The sequence below is a fragment of the Protopterus annectens genome, chromosome 6.part0, assembly GCF_019279795.1.
Source record: "Protopterus annectens isolate FY-2018-M chromosome 6.part0, PAN1.0, whole genome shotgun sequence".
Taxonomy (NCBI): Eukaryota; Metazoa; Chordata; order Ceratodontiformes; family Protopteridae; genus Protopterus; species Protopterus annectens.
The window spans coordinates 1093457590-1093470576 of NC_056737.1; positions in this window are offsets into that span (position 1 = coordinate 1093457590).

Here is a 12987-nt window from a genome sequence, read left to right on the forward strand (position 1 = left end):
ACCTGCATGTCCTCTCTCACCACATCCATAAACCTTATATTAGGCCTTCCTCTTTTCCTCTTACCTGGCAGCTCCATCCTTAGCATCCTTTTCCCAATATACCCAGCATCCCTCCTCAGCACGTGCCCAAACCAACGCAATCTCACCTCTTTTGCTTTGTCTCCAAACTGTCCAACCTGAGCTGACCCTCTAATATACTGATTCCTAATCCTGTCCATCTTAGTCACACCCAGTGCAAATCTTAACATCTTTAACTCTGCCACATCCAACTCTGACTCCTGCCTTTTCGTCAATGCCACTGTCTCCAACCCATATAACATAGCTGGTCTCACTACCCTCTTGTAGACCTTCCCTTTCACTCTTACTGGTACCAGTCTGTCACAAATCACTCCTGACACTCTTCTCCACCCATTCCACCCTGCCTGTACTCTCTTCTTCACCTCTTTTCCACACTCACCATTACTCTGAACTGTTGATCCCAAATACTTAAACTCATCCACCTTTACCAACTCTACTCCCTGCATCCTCACCATTCCTCTACTCTCCCTCACATTTACACACATATATTCTGCTTTAGCCCTGCTGACCATCATTCCTCTCCTCTCTAAAGCACATCTCCACCTCTCCAGGGTCTCCTCAACCTGGACCCTACTCTCACTACATATCACAATGTCATCTGCAAACATCATAGTCCATGGGGCCTCCTGTCTGATCTCATCTGTCAGCCTGTCCATCACTACTGCAAATAAGAAAGGGCTCAGAGCTGATCCTTGATGTAATCCCACCTCCACCTTAAACGTATTGGTCACTCCCACCGCAGTCCTCATCAATGTCACACTACCCTCGTACATATCCTGTACCACTCTTACATACTTCTGTCACTCCCGACTTCCTCATACAATACCACAACTCCTCTCTAGGCACCCTGTCATATGCTTTCTCTAATTACTGTATAGTGTCAATCAACGATAAGACTTTTCCCCCAAGGCTTGTTGATAAATGGCTTTGGATAAATTCTTAGTTATTTAATTTTAATTTCCAATAATCCTGTGGTCTTCAGTAGGCTGTAGACGTCTTCCAAAGTTGGTATTGTGTTTGTATTCCATCTTCTTGTTATATACACTTCCTTGAAATTGCAAGTATAGTCCATACTAGATACATGTTTGACCTATTCAAATGAGGACCTTTGTTCACATTTAATACATGAGCTTTAGTTAAATAAAATGATCCATTACATAAAGCTTACAGAAAGTTATTAATACCATTCCAAAATAGCCTAATTTTAACACAATCAAAGAAAACGTGGTTCCAATCTGCATTGTGTACTTGCTCACATCTCCAACATATTCCTTTTATGGAAGAACTAATTTTACTGATTCTGTCTGGGGTTAAGAATGCTCTGTGCAAGCATTTCCAATTAAAAACTTTCCAGTATTGTGTAAAGGATGTATACTTTATTGATAAGACATTTGTTTTAATATCTTCAGTTAACTGTACTGAGTGTCCTTTTGTTATACATTTCCCATATGAGGTTTTGGGTGTTTTATAGTTTATCAATATGTTGTAAAATTTTGAAATACTGTTTCCCATGTCAAAGTCATTATATATAACTTCATATATGTATTTCGTAAACTTAGGTATTTCTTTAAATGAAGAATGGTTAATTATTCTACTCAAGTCTTGCGAATATGACAGAATACTCTGTAAAGTTATCCAGTCCTGTTGTGGAATTTTGTATGTTGTTTTTATTACTTGCATTATCTAAAACTTAGTTCATTGATACATTGGAGCCAACAAACAAATCCTTTCTGTTCCCAGGAATGAATAATGTCTCTCTATATGTTATGTGGAAAGTTCTTTGCGACTACAAATGATCTTAAAAGATCAATCCAGATTTTAAAACTATATTTGCATTAATAATTTTCTTAAATGAGTCAATGTAATAATTAATCATACGAGTTTTAGTGGGTTTAGTTATGTTGCATTCAATGCTAATACATATGTGCCATGGCAAATTGTTTTTATCTGTTATTTGAATTTTTTTTTGTAAAATCAAATTAATTTGTTGATATTACAGTTAGTAATTCTTTCCAATTTGCAGAGTAATTTAAACTTATCCAATCTGACATGGTTTTAGACATTGATGCTTTTATATACGTTTCTATGTCAGGAAAGTTTAATCCTCCGTTTCCATAGATTGATATGATGTATTAAAGCTATTCTGTTTCTTTTGGGAAACCATAAAAATTTTATTAGGCATGAGTTTATTTCTTTAAGTATATTCCTTTCTAGTAACAGTTGTGCTGTCAAGGATACTATATACAGGATCTTGGGTAGTAAAACAAGAAGTTATGTACTCACCATAACGTTCGATGTATGTAGTCCATCTCGCCTCACATTCTTACCCGTGGGTTCAGAGCCGAAGGTCGGCTCCGACTCGGCCATACTTTAGCTCAAAGTCTTTCTATTGGCTGGGCTAAGATGGTATCCCATGCTACACTGCTCTCTATCCCCAGATCTAGTTTGCTGCGAGCACCAGCATTCACTCTCCATGCATAACACCACCGAAGACCAAACCAAGAATGAAGGGAACTCTGAAACCAGGCCTAACCTCCAGATCCTCCAGGACGGGGGTAGGTGGAGGGGGTAAGAAAGAATGTGAGGTGAGACGGACTACATACATTGAACGTTATGGTGAGTATACAATATATATATAGTATAGGGCGGCACAGTGGTGCAGCGGTTAACGTTGTCGCCGCACAGCAAGAGGTTCTCCAGTTCGATTCTCGGCTGGGGTGCCTTCTGTGTGGAGTTTGCATGTTCTCACACGCGTGTTTCCTCCGGGGGTACTCGGTCCTCCCACATTCCAAAGACATGCATCTGGAGCATTTCTCCCCGGGCCTCCGCTGAAAACAGGCTCTGTTGAACCTAGTCGGACATTCCCGGTCAACAAATGTTAAATAAATAAATAAATAAATAAAATAAATATAACTTCTTGATATTATATAGTCCAATCTTGCCTACATTCTTACCCGTGGGACAGCGTCCCCAGGACCTAAATCCTGGGAGGCTCAGTGGAAAATACTCCTGAGCACTGTGGAACCAAAGGAAGACCTGCCTCTAGATACCACATCTAACTTGTAATGAGTAACAAAGGTGTGAGGAGATGCCCAATTAGCCGCAGCACAAATATCATCCATAGACCATCTGGCTTGAAAAGCTGTAGATGTAGATACAGACCGGGTAGAGTGAGCCTTCACTTGGAATGGTAAATCTCTTTCCCTTGAAGTATAAATGAAAGAACTACAACTGGAAATCCACCTGGACAATATGACTTTGGAAACAGGAGACCCAATTCTGTTTTCCGAAAATGAAACAAACAACTGATCAGATTTTCTGAGGTCCTTCGTTCTGTGCAAATAAAATCGTAATTGTCTGTGCACATCCAACTGATGAAATTTGAATTCTGCCTTGTTCGAGAACTGCGGAAAAAACACTGGTAATTCAATGGAGTGGTTAAGGTTACTAACTGATGCTACTTTGGGAAGAAAGGAAGGATTCGGTCTGAGGGAAACCCTATCCTTATGAAAAATCAAATATGGTGGTTTGACTGGTGGTTTGACTGATAAAGCTTGAAACTTCGAAACACATCTGGCTGACATGATGGCTACCAAAAGACAGTCTTCCAAGTTAAGAATTTTAACTCACAAGTGGCTGCAGGCTCAAAGGGGGGGCGACGTAAGACCCTGTAAGACCCTGTAGAACAAAGTTTATGTCCCAAGGCATAAAAGGTTCAGAGACAGGAGGACGAAGCAACAAAGTGCCCTTCAGGAAAGCCTTACAGAGTCTATGTGCCATTAGACTAGGTTCACCTGCGACATGAAAGGTAGAAATCGCCACCAACTGGACTTTAATGGTTGCGGCAGCTGATCCCTTGTTGAAAAGCATAAAAAGGAACTCCAACACTGACGAGATTGCAGCTGTGTAAGGGTCAATCTTTTTGGCATGTGCCCAGATGGAAAATCTCTTCCATTTGCTGTAATAAATCTTCCTGGTCAAAGGCTTATGAGAGGAAGATAGAATATGAACCACCTCTGGCACAAAATGGTGAAGCCTAACTAATGATGGAAGTGGAGTAGCCAGGCTGTCAACCGGAGGGTTCGAAGAGAGGGATGGAGCTGCCCTGACATGTGAGTCAGTAAGTCTGGATGTGGGTCCAGAATCCAAGGAACATCCATGAGATAGGGATGGGGAAAGGGGAACCAAATTTGACGAGGCCAGTGTGGGGCAATCAGAATAATTTTGCTTCCCAAGGATTGTGCTTTCTGAATAACCTTTGACAGCAAAGGAACCGAAGGGAAGGCATATAGTAGACCGGGGGGCTAATCGTGGACTAGAGCATCCCTGGGCGACTCTCCCGGAGGGGGGATAAGGGGTGAAGTAGCAAATGCATTTGGCATTGAGGGGGATGGCAAAAAGGCCGCAGCAAGGCTGACCCCACCTGTGAAAAATTTGCTCTGCAACTTGACAGTTCAGGGACCACTTGTGAGGCATCAGAATAGCTCTGCTTAGCCTGTCTGCGATCACACTGGACTTCCCCGGAATATGCGTTGTTACCAGAAAACGTTGGGAAGACACTGCCCACTGCCACACTCGCATGGCCTATCTGCAAAGGGGTACGACTTGGTTCCTTCCCTGTTTGTTCAGATACCATACCAACGACATATTGTCTGAGTGGATTGCAATAATCCGGAGAGGAAGAAAGCTCTGAAGTGCTTGCAACACTAGTAGCACTGCTCTCATCTCCAGGACATTGATAATGCAGATGCATCTCGTGCTCTTGCCACGTGCCTTGGACTGTCCTGCCTAGATAATACCCCCCCGCCCCATCTGGGAGGCATCCGTGGTCACCATGGTAACCGGAGGCAAAGGAACGAAGGCCTCGGTGTGAAGTCAACTGAGATTCTGTTTGCACCTGTCTGTGAGTAGAATAGGGTGAGAATGTGGAAGACATTGAAGAGATCAATGGGCAAAGAGTAGCCACTGAAGGAGCCTCATATGTAACCTTGCCAGGGGAACTAACAATGGTAGCAGCCATCGTCCCCAACAATTGGAGGACCAATCTTGCCTTCACTCTTCTCAGAGGGAGCAAGGCATAAACCTGTTGTAGGACTCTGATTCTTTCCTGTAGTAGAAACGCCCGCATGTGGACGGTGTCTAATTCGGCACCTATAAATGTGACATGTTGCAAGGGCAACAAGGCAGATTTTTCCCAGTTCAAAAGTGATGCCCAACTGTTGACATAGGTTGATAGTAGCGTCTCTGGTCTGAAGTAGCAGATGCCTGGTGGTGGCAGTAAGGAGCCAGTCGTCCAGGTATGGAAACACTTGGAATCCCTGACGTCTCAAGTGAGCAGTCACCACTGCCATGCATTTGAAAACACCCTGGGGGCTGTGGTGAGACCAAAAGGCAGGGCCCGAAACTGAAAGTGACTGGCTCCCCGCCGGAAGCGTAGGTGACTTCTGAATGCCCTGTCCATCATTATGTGGTAATAAGCATCCTTGAGGTCGATGGAGAACATCCACATTTCTTTTCCCAACAATGGGAGATCAGACTGCAACGTGACCATTCGGAACTTGGACTTTTGCACATGGGTGTTTAATCGGCTGAGATCCAAAATGAGTCTCAGGTCCCCTGTCCTTTTCGGCACCAAAAAGAATCTGGAGTAAGTCCCTAATCCGATCTGGTCTGAGGGGACATGTTGGATGGCTCCTTTTTCTAGCAGCTTTGAAACTTCTGAAGCTGCGGAATCCCTTTGACTGGGTGGAACATCCGAGATTTTCTTGATTGGAGGGGGATTTGACGAGAAGGGAATGACATATCCTCCGGAAATTATTCGTAGAACCCATTGGTCCTGGGTGATATCTTGCCAGGCCTCTGGGTATAGTGAGATTCGACCCCCGACTGGCTCTGGAAACACACAGTCGGGCCTCCCATCAGGGAGGGCGAACCACGAAAGGAATCGCGGTCTCCCGAGTTGTGAGGGCCTCCTCTGCCCCTAGGGCGGCATCAACCTGAATAACCACCCCCTCCCCTGCCTCTGGAGGCGGGCTCACCTTGTGCATCGGGAGGAAAAACCTCTGTGATTTCTTGAACCACATCTTTCCACCCCTCTGGGCCTTGGGATAAGGCAGAGAGGGAAGGGAAAAACGGCCTCCTACGGCAGACAGAGTTTTTCCCTCCTGCTCGCACCTAGTGAGAGTGTCTTTCACCTTACTTCCGAACAAAGAGGAACCATCAAACTGTGAATGTAGACTTGAAGGCCTCCACGGAATGACAAAGGCGCATCCAGGCATGTCTCCTAAGAGCGACTCCTGAACTGGCTGCCCTACTCGCTCCCTTGGCTGCTTGAGAGATCAGCTTCATGGAGGAGTTCGCAATAGAATTGAGGGTAGACATCTGAGCGTTGACCTTCTGAGCCACCGCCTCAGAAACGTTACCCGTTAAGAGCATCTCCAAGCTCCTTTAGGAGATCTCTCTGGAGCCATGTAAAGTGTGATAAGTAATTCAGTGACCGCAAAGTAAAGGCAGCTGAAAAAAGTACGCTTCTCGTACCGGTCCATAGTCCTAGACTCCTTGTTAGGGGGATGGACGGTGGAAGAAGTCTCAGCTAATTCCTTTTTGGTGGCGGCTGCCACAACCATGGCATCCACAGGGACTCCCTTGGATAGGAATTCCTTATCAGGATGGGCAGACAAAAATTTGTTGCATCTCCTGGGGACTGGTTCCACAGAGTCAGGGGTTTCCCACACCCTTCGACAAACCAGATCCAGAAGCTCGAAGGGTGCAGACACCCAGGAGGTGGAGGGCTGAGCACCAAAGGCCTTCAGGAACACAGACTCCTCTTCGGAGGGTGCTTTGGATGGCCAGTCACCTCTTTGCTTCAAAATCTCTAGGATGCCAGAGAAAGAAACATCCTCAGAGGATGACATAGGGGACCCCTCAGATTCCTCGAGGTCAGTATCTGACGTGAGAGACTCATATCTTGAGAATCTGTGTGCTTCCTCTTGCACATTCTCTTTCTGGGTGGCTCCTCAGGCAAAAACTTTGAGGGACCCTCAGAAATATGGGGACCACTCGTGGGGGTACGCTGAGGCCTTGGGGCTCCGCTGTCAAGAGATAGAGGGTGATCAGAGACCTACGCCAGTGCTGTAAGGGACAGAGTGACCAAACCGTATGCCGCTGACGACCTGGCCAGCGCGCTCTGCATGGCCTTGAAAGCTGGTCCTCCCAGGTCCGAAGATCGACCAGCCTCCGAAGCTGAGACGGGAGTCAGGCTTCCCTGTGCTGAAGCACTGAGAGGGAGACTAGGAGCCGAGAGATGTCCCGAAGCCTTTCCCTCGGGTCCGACCGATGAATCCTATGTCCTGAACTTTGTGGACAGCGCCGACGGGGTCAGAGCGGACATCGGAACCGATAAGCCAGGAGGAGCTGTCAGAACAGACCTAGGGACATCACACAGAGCCGAGCACTCCGGCTCTGAAAGCTGAGATGCGCTCGGACGAAGTATCGATGTAGGTAGAGGGACCGGCTCCGGAGCCGACTGGGTCTGAGCCGAAAACAATTTTGCCAGTACTGGTGACTGAAAAAGTCTCTGCACCACTCTAGCGATGTCCACATCTGATAAGGTCCTGGAGGATTTGGAGGATAGGGAAGGAGATCGAGACCTCCTCTCTGAAGGAGACCTGCGAGGAGGTGATACCGGCCTAATGCTAGGTGACCAGCTCCGAGCCGAAGCAGGTTCCATAACCACTGACACTTCCTGCAGCCCCAAGGACAATGGAGCAGATGTCATTGAAGATTTTGCTGTTTTCTCCGGCGGCTCCAATGATACTGATGGAGCTGGAGATCGCTTTGTAGCCTTGGAAGATTTAGCTTTTGATGGAGAAGACTTAAAGCTGGAAGCACTCTCCAAACCCTCCTCGAAGGAGGGTTTCAGAAGTCCCTTCAAAATCAATTTGTTCTTCCTTTCCTGAACATGACGGCTAAAAGCATGACAAAAACTACAAGATTCCTGGAGGTGAACGCTCCCAGACAGTACACACAGAGTGTCCATCAGTGATGGACATCTTATAACTACACTTGGTGCACTTCTTAAAGCCGGAGGGCTTATGCTTCTTAGTATTATTAGACATAGTTACCACAGACACCAAGTAACTAACTGAAAAACTAGACCAACGGTCAAACAGCCACAAGCGCGGGAACAGGACAAACAAACAGTACACCACAAAGACCTCTAACTAAAACGGTCCTATACACAAGTACAAGAGGGAGGACTAATTCCTCTAATTTAAACGGTTTTAGCCCAAGGGAAAAAGTTAGCACACAAGGAAAGCAAGGGGACAGACTAGGTCCTCTAACTGAAATGGGCCTAACCCGTTGGAAACAGCTAGTGGGATACCACAAGAACACGCTGTAAGAAAAAACAACTTTTCCACAGCACAGTTCAAGAAATACACAGCTATGAAAATAGCTTCTTTTGCAAAAAACTTCTCTGCTATAAAGAAGAAAAGGTACTTAGTCACAGCCAAGAGCGAGACCACGTCCAAGCTACACAAGCGGCAAACGAGATCTGGGGATAGACAGCAGTGCAGCATGGGATACCATCTTAGCCCAGCCAATAGAAAGACTTTGAGCTAAAGTATGGCCAAGTCGGAGCCGAATTATGGCCAAGTCGGAGCCGACATTCAGCTCCGAACCCACGGGTAAGAATGTGAAGTAAGACTGGACTACATAACATCCATTTTTATTAACTGTAGTCTATCTTCAAATGTTAATATTATTTTGTTCCATTTTTCCACAGAGATTTTAATTATATTGATGATATTGTAGTTTTTGTAGACTAATTACTATCCTTGCATAACTCAATTCCTTGATATTTTAAGATTCTTGTTTCCCTATAATGTGATCCCCCTTAGTCTGCAGTTCTTTTTTTTTATTTAAAAATAAAAATTTTCATTTTCATTTATTGAAATGGAGTCCTGAATTCATGTGAAATTTGTCAATTAATACATCTATTTTTTATTTTATTTATTTATTGACATTTGTTAACTGGGTTTGTCCAACTGGGCTTGTGGCCCATTTTCAGTGGAGACCCGAGGAGAAAAGCTCCAGTAGTACATTGTAAAACAAGTACAATTTTAAACAATATTGATATAATAGCAGTTATAGCAAAACGATTCACATATGTTGGGTTACATGCATAAAGTTAAAGTTGCATTAAAAAAAAGCTAAGTAACAATTTTACATTGATATAGTTCAATAGGACAACAATAAACATTTTTGTTTGTATAAAAGTATGCAAATGCACAGTAGACACATTGGAGAGGAGGTGTAATGAGGTACTAAGTATGGTCCTTTTGAGGGTACATAAAGGGAAGGAGGACTAGGTAGGGTCATGGCAAGGGCAGGTTCTGGAATTGAGAAAATAAGCATTTAATTCATTTTTAAAGTGTGAGGTGTGGGAGATTGAACTAAGTCAAGGGGAAGTTTGTTCCAAGCATGGGCAAGGGAGTGTTTGTAGAGTAATTTGCCTACTGACCTTTTTGGGTGGTAGATATCAGTAATTGTTGGTTAGAAGTACGGAGGGTCCGGGATGGGATGTATATGGAGACTAAGGAAGATAGAGATGGACAGAAGGAGGGTTTACAAAGAATAGAGTGTAGCATATGAAATTGAGAAGATAGCAGAAATTGGGGAAGTTCAAGCCATTGAAGAGAGTTTAAAGAAATGCAGTGGTGCGAGTTGTATGGGGAGTTTGTAATCAATCTGGCTATTTTATGGCAACTGGGGCGGCGTATAAGAGGGAGGGGAGGAGGAGTGCCTGGCACAGGGTAAGTCTAGAAAGTCTAGATTCAAGGGTTAGAAATTTTTTGTTCTGATACAGCAGACCTAGTTTCTGGTTTGTTTTCTTTTATACATTGGAGTATGTGTAGGTTGAGCTTGAGTTAGTCATTGATAATGACCCCAAGGAGTTTTGTGTGGGTGGCAAGTTGGATAGTTGTATTGTTAGAAGATGTAATAAAAAAGGAGGTTTTGTGATGAGAAAGGGAATGGGGAAGGAAAAGTAGGAGTTTGGTCTTTTTGGGATTTAGGATCAATAGGTTGTGAGAGAGCCATTGCTCAGTGGATAGTAGGGCCTGTTTGGTCGGGAAGTGTAGTTCAGGAATGTTATTTGAGATGGATACAAGTGTGGCGTCGTCTGCATACTGAATAAGGGAGGATTCTTTGCATGAGGTGTAAAGATCACTGGTGAAGATATTAAACAAAAGGGGTCCCCAAGATGGAGCCTTGGGGAACACCAGTGGAGATGGGAAGGAAAGGTGAGGAGGATGAGAGCCATTTGACAGACTGTTCCCTGCCAGACAGGTAACTATTAAACCAGGCAGGTGCGGAGGGGGATAGGTGGAGATTTACGAGTTTGGATAGTAGTAGAGGATGAGAGACAGTATCGAAGGCTTTGGAGAGATCTAGGAAGAGACAGGAAATTAGTTTATTGTTGTCTAGGGCCTCTGCAATGATATGAGTGAAGGTGAGGAGGGCAGTGGTGGTGCTGTGGTGAGGACGAAATCCATGTTTGGTAGGGGTAAGTAAATAGTGTGTGAAGAGATGAGTGAATACATTTTTCTAATATCTTGGAGAGGCGGGAAAGAATGGCAATGGGTTGGTAGTTTAAGGGGTCAGTGGAGTTTCCACCTTTATGAAGAGGGATAGTGAAGAAAGATTTCCAAAGGGTGGGGACAGTTGATTCCACAATAGATCAATTAATTAGTATAGATATAGGATAGGCAATTGAGTCAGCAGCAAGTTTGAGAAATGTAGGAGATAGATGGTCAGTGGAAGGAGAGCAAGGTTTTAGCTTGAGTAGTAGAGATTTGATGTAAGTAATGGGAACTGGCTCAAAAGAAAACAAAAGGCGTGTTAGTGGGACTTGGAAAGGTGGGTGTCGAAGTAGAGTTTGGCTTAGAGGTTACCAGATTTTGGATGGAAGAGAAAGTGTTTATTCAGGAGGGTAGCCGTTTCCTGAGTGGAAGAGTTAGGGTATGGGGAGGGATTAGAGGGCTTTCCAGGACAGAGGTTGTTGTTGAGAGGTGACCAAAATTTTCGAGGATTGGATTTGTTGTTAAGCTGAGCAGAGCTATAGTATGACTTTTTGTCATTAGTTGTGTATGTTTTTGCAAGGTTCCTCAGTTGCCTGTATTTTTGAAGAAAAGGTGGTTGTTTAGTTTTAGTCCAGGTTTTCCAAGCACGATCTCTTGGTTTCATAAGGGACATAGTCTCTTTGGAGAGCCAAGGAGCATGGTTTGATTTTACTCTGATCTTCCTAGAGGGAGCTAAGGAGTTTAGAGTATTCATGAAGATGCTATTGAAAGTGCTTACAGCATCGTTTAGGGGAAGGTGTTTTAGGATGGATCAATCTATATTGTGGAAAATGGAGTTAAATTGGGATGAATTGAAAGTCGATAGTTTGACAGTCTTTGATAAGGTGGGGTTTAGGAATATGGGAGTAGTGTCTTAAGATGGTGGTAGGGAGATGATCACTGAGGGAGTCGGGTAAGGTGGTGGGATTGTGGTATTGGTGGGGAGAATTGGTAAGGATCCAGTCTATGATGGAGCTGGAAGTGGAATTTTTATAGAAGCGAGTGGGAGATGTTATAAGTTGGTGGAAGCCGTGTAGGTGGATACTGAGTTGGAGGTAGTCAGTTGTGAGTTTGGACCAATCAATGTTGACATCACCAAGGATAAGTGGCTCATATGGTATGTTGTGGGAGAACCAGGATAGGATGCTTTCAAGAATGGGCAGATTGTTAACAGTTGGAAGGTAGATAGAGGCAATTGCAAGTATTTTGTGAGGATTCAGATGGCAGTTAAGGATGATGACTTCAGCTGGGAAGAAGTCAGGAATTGGGGAAGGGGAAGGGTATGGTGAGAGGTTAAGAATGTTTGAGTAGAGGATGGCCACACCACCACCTTTTTTTTTACAGGTCTATGAGATCGGAAGATATTATAACCTGGTGGGAGTATTTCACTATTTGAGATTTGTGGCTTCAGATAGGGAGAGGATATGAGGGGTATTGACAGTTATCCATGAGTGCAGCTCAGTGACTTTACTTGCTAGACTCTGAATATTCAATGAGTAAATAGTTAAGTATTTGGATGGAGATAACTGTTGTGATTGAGGTTGGTGACTGTTAGAGGAGTAAGATGGGGGCAGTGTAGAGGTTGTTTTGGGGAGAGAAGAGGGGCCAGGGTTGGGATGGATATCTCCAGAACAAAGTAGGTTTTTAGTGAGGAGTATGTGTAGTAGATGCTAGATGGAGTTTGTATAGTGTTGACTTAGCTTTGTGGGAAGGTTTAAAAACCTGTATTATGGATAGTTTATATAGACGAGGTAGAGATAGTAAAGAGATTAGGGGAAACGGTAAAAGATGTAGTAGTTGGATAGATGTTTCATGAGTGAGAAGTTGGTGAACACAGGAGTGGGTCAGAGAGACTGGAGTGGTAGAGGTGGAGATAGAGAGAATAAGGAGCAGTGTAGACGATATTAGAAAATAATACATGTTGGAATAAAATATGGTCAGATAGAGTAGGTAGAGAGACAGTGGTATAGAGGAAGTGGTGTTGACAAGATTGACAGATTAGTAAGGTGGTTGTGTGGCAATAGGCAGGAAGTGGAATTGTAGTGGCTAGTGGGACAGGAAGGGGAGGGATAGTTAAGTATAAAGGTAATTGTAATGGGGTGGGAATGAGGGTAGAGTAGGGGAGCGAAGTGAGCCAGAGCGTAGCGAGGGCGAATGGAGCGGAGCTAGCACCCTGGTCAAGATTAAGTCATAGAAACAATCAGAAAAAGATAGTGAAAAACTAGCTTGAGAGACAAGGATATAAAGTTTCTAAAGGTATAGTCACCAGAAATAAAATAAATAAAAT